The sequence below is a fragment of the Zingiber officinale genome, chromosome 7A, assembly GCF_018446385.1.
Source record: "Zingiber officinale cultivar Zhangliang chromosome 7A, Zo_v1.1, whole genome shotgun sequence".
In the NCBI taxonomy this organism is placed as follows: domain Eukaryota; kingdom Viridiplantae; phylum Streptophyta; class Magnoliopsida; order Zingiberales; family Zingiberaceae; genus Zingiber; species Zingiber officinale.
In genome coordinates this window covers 9865930-9873233 of record NC_055998.1, presented here as the reverse complement: position 1 = coordinate 9873233, position 7304 = coordinate 9865930, and positions in this window count along the sequence as shown.

Sequence of the window (7304 nt, the reverse complement as noted above, 5' to 3'; positions counted from 1 at the left end):
TCTTCGGTTTGTAATTACCTTTATCTTTATCAGGAGACTGTACGCATGATTAGTGCTAGGTGTTATTTCTTTACTTTGCATATCAACTGTACCTGCTGAGTGTTGGACTCACCCCGCCTCCATTGTTGTTATTTTCAGGTTGATGCTGTCAGGAGGGAGTTCCAGTCGCTGATCCCCACAGCACGTAGTGCTAGTCCTCTGCTGGGTTGAGTTGTTATTTTATTTTAGTTTTTTTTTTCTCTATCAGACTTTGTTTTAGTCTTGTTTTTGGATTTTACATATGGATATTGTATGGAATCCTTTCGTTTGATGGATTTGTAGTATGATTTGGATTTACTCTACTACATGCCTGCTTGGACGGCAGAAGAGGTAAGAAAAAATCGGATTTGGGCTTTACGAGTGTAGTTGAGTAGGGTTGATTTCGAGTCAGAGTATTACTATGTTGTTTATTTTTATTAACTGCGTGGTTGTGACAGCCAGAGGCTGAATACATATATAAACTGCGTGGTGATTGATTTTATTTACTATTGTTATTCCAGCCGCCTGTGGCTGAGGTATTTGTGAGATGTAGAAAAGTTTCAGATTGTCCACCGTACAGGGGAGATGTTGCCGAAATTTTCTTGGACAGGGACTCCTCTGGGGCGTGACTGCTAAGCGCAGTATCTCCGGAAGCATTTCACCAACACTTGGAAATCTTACCTCACTCACGTCTCTTCAACTGGAGTTCAACAACATCTGCGACCCTCTCCCTCGCCTCAGCAAACTCTTCTCGCTCTAGAAGATATACCTCCAAGCCAATGCTTTTGATTCCATCCCAAGTGGATTTTTCATCGGACTCTCCTCTCTCCAAGAGGTCTTTTTTGACGATCTCCCTCTCGCCCCCTGGAGCCTCTCCCAGTACATCGCTTCCACGACTGGACTCGTCTAATTTTCCGCCATCAACGCTTCCCTCACAGGGTCGATTCCCGACTTCCTTGGCTCCCTGTCGAGCCTCGACATCCTCCATCTCTCTTACATACAGCTCACCGACCCCCTCCCGAGATCCTTCACCGACTCTATCCTCACGAAACTCTTCCTTGATCACCAGCAATCTCATGACAAGATCTCCGACCGAATCGATGTGATTGGGGCAATGCCCCAACTCACCGTGGTCTGGCTCTAGTCTAACAGTTTCACAGGGCCAATTCCTGATCTATCCAACCTCAAGGTCCTTGAATCCTTCAAGGTCCATGGCAACTCCCTCAGGGGCATTGTGCCGCAGTCTCTCGCTGCCTGCCTTTTACTTAGGATTATGGACCTCTCCAACATGTTATAGGTCCCTCTTTCGTTGTTCGCTAGCAAATCCTTGATTCAGTTGTTATTAAGCAACAATAATCTCACCGGAACAATGCCTGATAGCTTGGCTCAGATCCATATTCTCAAAATATTAGATGTCGCTAATAACAACCTCAGTGGGAATGAGCCAAAATTTCATATCTCTGTTAAGGTTGAAACAGATGGAAATCCTAATTGATCCTGTCCGAACCAGGCTCAATGGACGCTGGGGATGTGGCGCTCCCTGCTGGATCCTCGAGTGCTCCGGCGAACCTGCAACAAAACCGAGCCGGGGGGGGGGGTGTCCCGGCGACGACCCTCCGACGCTCAAGTTAGGCGAAGGAATAAGAAAGTGGCTGAGAAAATGGAGACTTGTGTACCTCCGGTTGAAGAAATGGAGGCCTTATATAGACCTCTCGAAGGAGCCTGGGCACACCAATCGAAGCGATCACCTGCTTTCGACCATGCCTAGGTGTGGGCTTGTCAGAAGGGCATCCATAAGACCATACTGTTGATACAATCACCTGCTTTCGACCATGCCTAGGTGTGGGCCTGTCAGAAGGGCATCCATAAGACCATACTGCTACTGTATCAACCTTTCCGTGACGTGAAGGTGGGGCCTTTAATAGTGCCATCTTGCGTACAGTCTAATCTTCATGCCTTTGCTGACATGTCATATCCCGAGCCGAGCGAATAGGCCGCTCAGCTAACCACTGTTCCCTCACCACGATTCCGGCCGAGCGGACACCTCCGCTCGGCCACTTGGCTCCGGTTCTTCTGCTTTGGCGTCGGAAACCCAAACCTTTGGCTGGGTAATCTCTGGTTTCGCTCGGACGGGACCCCATCTGTGGGTCCCCCATTCTTACCGCCGGATCACTTGCCTCCCCTTTAAGTCTGAGCCGGTGGCCACCGATTGCCTCTGAGCGGGCGGTCGTCGCCTTATCGCTGCTGCTGATATCCCTTGAGCCGTTCGGCCCTCATGCCAAATTTATCCGCTCGGCTCTTCGCTTTGTATGCCTTGGCGCCCAACGTGGATGTTTGCTTGTCTAAATCCTCTTGAAAATCGCGCAAGTCTTTTTCATTAAGCCGAAGCATGCGCGGTATGGGCGCATTAATTGCGCTTGGTGACAGAGCGCCACGTGGCTTGTCTCTAGTGGCGGTGACGCTCCGTACGATGGGACGCCCTTTGTTTTGAAATGAACGGCTAGATGATGACCTCGTCTCTTGTGCCCTTCATCCGACGGACGAGGCTGAGCGGTCTCGTTTGTATAAAGCCCTCGTTTTGGCCTTCACGCCGCACTCTCTGTTTCATCGCGCGTCGCTAGCTTACTCCGGCGACTCCCAGTGCTTGCTTTCCGGTGGTTTTCGAGTTCCTGGGCTTCTTTCCTTTGATCTTCCCTCAGTAAGCTTCTTCTCTTCTCTCGTCCCCTTGTTTCCGAGTATTGCTAGGCTTCCTTCCCTTCTTTAGTCATGGCGAGCACTTCTGCACCCGCTACCGAGGTTCACGGTCCGTGGTATATGAGTATGGAGAGTAGGTTAGATGAGGAGCGCGCCCGGCGCGTTGTTAGGACCTACGGGATCCCGCACGACCATGAAATAGTTGTAGCCGGCCCGACCGACCGGCCCCATAACCCGCCGATCGGTACCAATTCCAGGGCGGCCTTAGATTTCCTACTCATCCATTTATTTTGGAAGTTTGTAATTATTTCCGCATCCCGCTCGGCCAACTTGTGCCGAATTCCTTTAGGCTACTGAGCGGGGTTGTCGTCCTCTTTAGGCTGCACAGTATCCCACTTGACCCCAAAATATTCCACTACTTCTTCTACCCCAAACAATCCGAGTTGGGTACTTTTATTTTCCAAAGTAGAATAGGCTTCAAATTTTTTGAGAACATGCCGACCTCCAACAAGCACTGGAGGGAGTTCTTCTTCTATATACGACTTCCCGAGCGGCCAGCATTCCGAACCAAATGGCAGACCGCTGTGCCGACCCAGCCGGAGCTCGGCAAATTCAGAAGCAATCCGGCCTACCTTCATGCGGCAAATTGCTTGTCCGGTCAGCGGTACAAAATCGACCAGTTGCTTCTCAAGGGGGTGTTGTACATTTTTGGATTATCTCCCGTTCGGGCCAATCTCCCCTACCGCATGGGTAAGGACTCTTTACTCCCTTCGCCTTTTTTGTCTAACTGATTTTAATTTCTTCCACTGCAGCTGAAGTCATGTGGCGCTCCAAGGCTACCGATCATCTGAAATTGAAGGTCGTGGAAATTGAGGCGGCTACCAAAAAAGAACTCGCCGAGCGGGGTCTTATCCCCAGCCGCCCGGCAGATGCAGGAGAGGGGGGGACGCAGTCCACCCCTGAAACAAAAGTTACCCCGATCCTGTTTCCTCTGCTCCAGCCGAGCTGGGAGTCCCCCAGGCCGGGGATTCACCACTGGAAGTTCGGCGGAAACGTCGAAGAGACTCCAGTCTTCCGCCGACCTCAGAGAGCGAACCGCAGTCGCCGATCGAGATCGCTTCTCCAGATAGCACGCCGTCACAGATCAGGAGCCCCGTGGCCTCGCCCACCGCACAGCCCTCTGGCTCTCCTCCACGGACTCGTCGTTGCTTACAACGGTTGGGCGAAACTTCAACCATAGGGGAGTCCTCGAGCCAGGCGACTGCGGCTGAGGAAGTGTCGATCGGCCACCCGACCATCAAGACTACCCTTCGATTCCCCTCGAAGGAATATTTATTGTCTGCCGATCGGCCATCAAGCCCCGTTCATGAAATAACCTTGACGGGTCCGCTCGCCAAACTTTTCGAGGACGCCCAGATTCGGGTGGCCCTCATGACGCCCAAGCAGCTCGGCGATAACCACATGCAGCAGGCCACTCAGGTAGGTTCATTTTTGTTCCTGTGCCATGCTACTGTTCGGTTCCTGATTTTATTATTTCCCTTACAGCATTGGGCTGAGCAAATCGCCACTAGCCATCGGTTGGCCGAGCTGGAGGATCTTATGGAAAAGCTCCAAGTCTCGGGGGGTCCATCGGCCGAGCGGGAGAAACAAGCCTGCGAGGCCGAACAGAAGAAGGCCGCCGACCTGGCTACAGAGGTGACTCGCCTTGAAGGCTTGGTGAAGAAGCGCGACGAAGACGTGAAGCACGCCAGTAGCCGGAAGAAGCGGGCGATCGCTGATCTGGACAAGATGAAAGTTGAAGTCCGAGCCTTAGATCAGCGATCTAAGGAGCTGGAAGCCCAACTAACTACCGAATGGGATGGGCGCTCAGCTGAACGCACTAAAGCGGAGGTGGACCAGAAAGTTCTTCAAGATTCACTAATTGCCTCCCGGGCGGCGCTCAGAAAGTACAAGGAAGAGGAGCCGAGTCGTCTGGCTGCTACACGTCAAGATTACCTCCGCTCGGAGAGGTTTGGCACGAAATTTGGCGGCAGCGTCTCTTCAACCTTTGCCTAGGCCGTTAAGGTCACTATGGCCTACTTGAAGAAGGGTGGCCACCTTCCTGCGGGAATGCACATTCCCGCCTCCGATCTGACGACCATGACAGTCGACATTCCGGACGATTTCTTCAACTTCGAAGACCCCGAGTGAAGAGTGTTCCTCGTCTCTATCTTGTTTTTGCGTTTCTTACGCCCAGCGCAACTTTTTGTACTTGCCGTCCGGCATGCCTTCTCTTTAATGCAATTATGTCTTTGCTTGCGTCTTCCTGATCATTATCCATAATATTCTTCTGTTTGCTTAACGTTTATGCTTAGAGTCAGTCATGCTCTAAGTGTTCTCCGTCACGCGGCCGATCAGCTTAACCCATTAAACAAAGTCCGAGCGGGAGGGCCTACTCGCTCTGCACGTATCTAGCCTGTGTGAAGTCAACAAACGCCAAGTATCGAAGGACCAACGCCTGAGCGGGCCTTAATGTTTTAATACTTGTGGTTTCCGCGGTTTCTTATTCTCTGATATTCGTTCGTCCGCCCGGGGTATTTATAGTCGCCGGACCGACTCTCGATTTTTAACGATGGTGCTCGTCGGTTTTCCGCTCGGTTTTTATAGACGCCGGCTCGTCTCTCGATCTTTAACGACGGAGCTCGTCGGCGCGGCTCTCGATCTTTAACGACGGAGCTCGTCGGTCTTCCGCTTGGATATTTATAGTCGGTCGGCGCGACTTTCGATCTTTAATGACGGAGCTCGTCGGCGCGGATATTTATAGCCGGTCGGCGCGGCTCTCGATCTTTAACGACGGAGCTCGTCGGTCTTCCGCTCAGATATTTATAGCCGGTCGGCGCGGCTCTCGATCTTTAACGACGGAGCTCGTCGGCGCGGATATTTATAGCCGGTCGGCGCGGCTCTCGATCTTTAACGACGGAGCTCGTCGGCCTTCCGCTCGGAGGGTTTATAGACGCCGGCGCGTCTCTCGATCTTTAACGACGGAGCTCGTCGGCGCGGATATTTATAGCCGGTCGGCGCGGCTCTCGATCTTTAATGACGGAGCTCGTCGGCGCGGATATTTATAGCCGGTCGGCGCGGCTCTCGATCTTTAACGACGGAGCTCGTCGGCGCGGATATTTATAGCCGGTCAACGCGTCTCTCGATCTTTAACGACGGAGCTCGTCGGGCCTTTAAGCCTAATTTGGACAACGTTTACCTGGCCGAACGGCACAGGGTCTTCGGAATTGAGCCTTTGGCTCGTACAATATACCTCCGGCTGAGCAGCTCGGGGCCTTCGGATAACCAACCGTTCGGCTATGAACACAGAATGCCTTGTGAATAATTTGTTTCGTGCGATAAAAGGAGTACAACTATTTTGAATTTACACAAAATAGAGCAAAAGCGCACCTCTCACCCAGCTCTATATGGCTGAAGGTGATTTGCACTCCATGGCCGATCCAGTATCCGACCTTCCGCATCCTTGAGGTAATAAGCGCCCGAACGGAGCTTCTCGACCACTTCAAAGGGTCCTGCCCAGGGAGCTTCCAACTTGTCGACATCTCCGACCGACTTGACTTTCTTCCAAACTAGGTCGCCTACTTGAAAGGCTCTGGGGATCACACGCCGGTTGTAGTTCTGTTTCATACGTTGCCGGTACGCCATCAGCCGGACGGACGATTTAGCTCTTTACTCTTCGACCAAGTCTAGCTCCATGCTCCTCCGTTCGGCGTTATCTTCATCGTAATTTTGTACCCGAACGGACTCCACCCCAACTTCAATCGGGATGACTGCTTCGCCTCCATATACCAAGTGAAATGGAGTGACGCCCGTTCCCTCCTTTGGTGTCGTGCGGAGAGCCCATAGGACGCTCGACAGCTCGTCTACCCAGCTGCCTCCTTCATGGTCGAGCCGAGCCCGTAAAATTCTGAGAATCTCTCGGTTGGTTACCTCGGCCTGACCGTTACTCTGGGGGTATGCCACCAATGTGAAGTGCTGCTCGATGCCATAACTTTCGCACCACTTCCCGAGCAGCATCCCAGTGAATTGACGTCCATTGTCGGAGATGAGTCGTCTCGGGATGCCAAAGCGGCAGATGATATTTTGCCATATGAACTTTTTAACCATCTGCTCAGATATTTTTGCAAGTGGCTCAGCTTCTACCCATTTTGAGAAGTAGTCGACCGTCACCAATAAGAACTTCCGCTGCCCGGTAGCCATGGGGAAGGGTCCCACGATGTCCATCCCCCATTGGTCGAACGGGCAGGCCACAGTTGATGCTTTCATCTCATCTGCCGGTCGGTGGGACATGCTGTGATACTTCTGACAGGATAGACAATTTGCAACGGTCCGGGCAGCATCCTTTTGAAGTGTTGGCCAAAAATACCCGGCTAGCAAAATCTTCCTGGTTAACGACCGTCCGCCTGGATGTCCACCGCACGAACCTTGGTGCACTTCTCGAAGGATGTACTCGGCATCTTCCCAGCTGACGCATTTTAGGAGCGGACGGGAGAAGGCCTTCTTGTAGAGTTGATCTCCTACGAGGGTGAACCGACTAGCCCTTCTCTTCAGTA